At 36.5% G+C, this 4,232-nt stretch overlaps 1 pseudogene; it reads left to right on the top strand.

Annotated features, from left to right (window-relative positions):
* The first annotated feature begins 2,072 nt into the window (after positions 1-2,072).
* On the top strand, positions 2,073-2,760 carry LOC118838672 (annotated as a pseudogene).
* Positions 2,761-4,232: the final 1,472 nt, after the last annotated feature.

Genomic DNA, 4,232 nt, shown 5'->3' with positions numbered 1-4,232 from the left:
GTAACCTTAAGCAATTTATTTAGCCTCACCAAACCCAATTTCTCAAGCTTCAAAATAGAAATAATAATTCCTCCCTTGCCATTTCTATAGAGTTGTTATGAAGATCAAAAGAAATAATACCTATGAAATCAAGTGAAATAATATATTTTGAAAAAACAAATATATATAGAACATTTTATAAATGTAATGTGATATATTATTTTTAGTAGTGTTGGTGCTATTATTGTCATCATCATTATTATTGCTTTTATCCCTTGTTACTTTGGTTTCATGGATATATTAAATGTTGAGAAAAATGGGGTAAAATTGAATGCATGTCAAGCTTAACATCAGTAACAACAATGCTGCTAGCAGCTGCTGTGGAGGTATAAGGCCAATAACAACAGCACACAGGAGGGCTGTTAGCACAAGTCCTTTGATCTGCTTTTCTAAGGAAAGCAACTTTAAGGAGTTTACAATCTCACTTTAATTAAACATATACATATCATTCACTTAGTTTGGAGGAAAAAGTCGGTACCCTGAACTTTAGAGAAAACACAAACAGAAATTGCAAGCAGAAATTATGCAAACAGAACAAATAACAAAAATCAGAAGAAATGGCTTCTGTCTGTCCATAGCAATACATACATAGTTACCAGAGAGAGAAGCACCAACATCTGGGTTTTCCAAGCTGGGGGGGGGGACACTCCGGAATGGCTACCCAGAGTCTCATCTGGCTGAATCACATGAACACTCCTCCAATGATTGAGCCCCCAAAGTAAAATGCTAACCTCAGAGTATATATATACTTCTTTAGGGTCAGAGGGCATCACAACCATGTGACTCAACCTGATGTGACTTAGGTTTTCTTGTGACTTAAGAAGTTCATCAAAAACTCTTGATTTTATCAAAGGCACTTGGTTGCCTTAGGGCTGAGAAGCCCTCCAAAAGAAAAAAAACAGCGAAAAGTCCCACTTTGCTTGCCATTGCAACATCTGGAATGAATGATTTCACTCCCATATCACACCTCTGATTGCTTCTTTCCATCAGTAGCTGACTGAGATTTTTGTTAGTAAAAAAGGTCACAATGAAAAAGTTAAGTTCATTGTTTGGTAAAAGTTAACAGTGAAAATGGAGGAGGTAGAAAAGAGATTTAATTTAGTTGGAGTTTAAGAAGGCTTTTGATACAATGCCACATAAAAATACTAATATGCAGAATTAGCAGGATCAAAACCTTGATGAAATATTCAATTGGATAAAAGAAAAATTGAATAACACATCAAGACTGGAATATATCAGTAAATAGCCCATTTTAAGGGAAATAACAAAATTCCCATCACTGGAGTCATTTATAATTGAAGTAGACAAACTATTCTGACATATTCGTCAAATACAACCTAAGAAAGAGACAGAATAGATGTTCTCATAGTTGTATCTATCTCTAATATTTAGACTCCAAGTACCTGAGAACCAAGGAAGAAGGAGATGACAAGTGGCATGTTGAAAGCAATAAGTGCTGAAAGCAGTCCTATTTATATGTGGCATCTGTGAGAAAGAATGGTACTAAGCAATACTCTCATATAAATGGTTTTCTCATTGGTGTCCCTTTGCTCTATTTTGACAAGTTCTATCAGTTAGCTTGAGATTTCATTTTTCTCATCTCACTTCTTGTCCATTAAATCCTCAGGTGCCACTGCCAAACCTTTGCCAGTGGTCAAAGAGTCTTCAATTGATCTCCTACTGCCACCTGACATAATCTCTAAGGCATTTGGTGGAATCTCTGCTGATCCTTGGTGAGTTCTTAAATTTGAGGTATGAGAACTGATACTGTTAGATGAGATATTTGTATTTTAATAGGCATCTCTAGAATGCAAACCTTTCAATTTCCCAAAGGAATGCAAATTTAATGCAACTTTCACTTTCAAATCAGTGAAGCAAAAATTTTAGGAGGGATGGTCTTTTATGCATGATCTATAGAAGAAAGATCATATGATCAAACAGAAAATTGTCTGTTTGGCTCTTTTTCCAGTTAGAATCATGGTGGGGGGGTGTTAAAAAAAGAAAAAGCTACCATCCAGTATCCCTTCTGAAAAATGGGAAAAGATTTCATGATACTGAAGACTACGCTCTCTAAGAAGAAGATGGCTATAAAAAAACACTGTAAAATACAGAGAAAAGTTATCTATGAAAAAGCTAAAGCCTACCATAAGGAGTACAGAAGTGAAATCCAGCAGTCTAGAATGACACGCAAAGCTGGCAAATTGTACTATTTACATGCCAAACCCAAGTTACCTTTTGTGATCAGAATCAGAGGTATCAAGGGTGTTAGCCTGAAGGTCCGAAAAGTATTGCAGCTTCTTCATCTTCACCAAATCTTCAATGACACTTTTGTTAAGATTAATAAGACTTTGATTAACATGCTGAGGATTGTGGAACCATACCTTGCATGGAGTTACCAAACCTGAAGTCTGTGAATGACTCGATTTACAAATGTGGTTATAGCAAGATCAAGAAACAGAGAATTGCTCTGATGGATAATGCTTTTACTTTAAAATCTCTTGGTAAATATGGAATTATCTGCATTGAAGACTTGATCCATGAGATCTACACTGTTGGCAAGCACTTCAAGGCTGCCAATAACATCCTCTGGCCCTTCAAATTAGCTTCTCTATGAAGTGGAATGAAAAAAAAAAGACTACACATATTACGCAAGGTGGAGATGCTGGTAACAGGGAAGACCACATAAACAGGCTAATCAGAACAATGAAGTCTCTACCATGATTATTTTTCTTTTTTTCCTTTTTTTTTATTTTTAGTTTTAGTTTACAACACACGGTTCTACATAATTTGAGTTCCAGATTTTCTCCCCTCTCCCCTTCCTCCCCAAGACGGCATGGAGTCTCATATAACTACCACATATAACTTTGCATTGAATTAATTTATACACTAGTCAAGTTGTGGAGAAGAATTATGACCAATGGAACGAATCATGAGAAAGAAGAAACAGAACCAAAAAACCCTCCAAAAATAAAAACAAAAGAGAACAAAAAAAGGGGGAAAAAAGGGCAAGCATGAAGTGTGACTCAATCTGCACTCAAACTTCATAGTACTTTTTCTGGATGTAGATAGCATTCTCCATTGTAAGTCCTTTGGAGTTGTGCCTGCGCCTTGTGTTGCTGAGAAGAGAGAAGTCTGTCAGGGTTGGTCCACACGGAATCCAAACATCTGTGGTTGTGTACAGTGTTCTCCTGGCTCTGCTCCGCTCACTCAGCATTATATCATGTAGGTTCTTCCAGGTTGTTATGAAGTCTGTATCATCCCCATTTCTTATGGTCCAATAGTATTCCATTAACTTCATATACCACAGCTTGTTCAGCCATTCCCCAATTGATGGACATCGCTTTGATTTCCAATACTTGGCTACCACAAAAAGAGCCGCTATAAATATCCTTGTACATATGGGTCATTTTCCCGCTTGTGTGATTTCTTTGGGATACAACCCGAGAAGTGGCATTGCTGGGTCAAAGGGTATGAACATTCCTGTGGCCCTTTGGGAATAGTTCCAAATTACTCTCCAAAATGGCTGGATCATTTCACAACTCCACCAGCAATGCAACAATGTTCCAATTTTCCCACGTCCTCTCCAGCATTTATCATTTTCCTGTTTTGTTATTTTAGCCAATCTGACAGGAGAGATGTGGTATCTAAGAGTGGTTTTGATTTGCAGTTCTCTAATCAGTAGTGATTTAGAGCATTTTTTCATATGCCTATAGATAGCTTTAATTTCTTCCTCTGAAAACTGGCTGTTCATGTCTTTGACCATTTCTCAATTGGGGAATGGCTTGTGTTCCTATATATTTGGCTCAGTTCCCTGTATATTTTAGAAATGAGGCCTTTATCAGAGATACTAGTTGTAAAGATTTTCTCCCAGTTTTCTGCTTCCTTCCTAATTTTTGTTGCATTGGCTTTTTTTGTACAAAACATTTCAATTTAACATAATCAGAATTATCCATTTTGCATTTTGTAATGCTCTCTATCTCTTGTTGGGTCATGAATTCTTTTCTTTTCCATAAATCTGATAAGTAAACTATTCCTTGCTCTCCCAAATTACTTATAGTATCAGCATTTCCTCCTAAATCATGAACTCATTTTGACTTTATTTTGGTATATGGTGTAAGATATTGGTCTATGCCCAGTTTCTGCCCTACCATTTTCCAGTTTTCCCAACAGTTTTTGTGAAATAGTGAATTATT

This window comes from Trichosurus vulpecula, chromosome 1 (assembly GCF_011100635.1).
Source record: "Trichosurus vulpecula isolate mTriVul1 chromosome 1, mTriVul1.pri, whole genome shotgun sequence".
Taxonomy (NCBI): domain Eukaryota; kingdom Metazoa; phylum Chordata; class Mammalia; order Diprotodontia; family Phalangeridae; genus Trichosurus; species Trichosurus vulpecula.
This window is presented reverse-complemented; position numbering and strand designations above follow the sequence as displayed.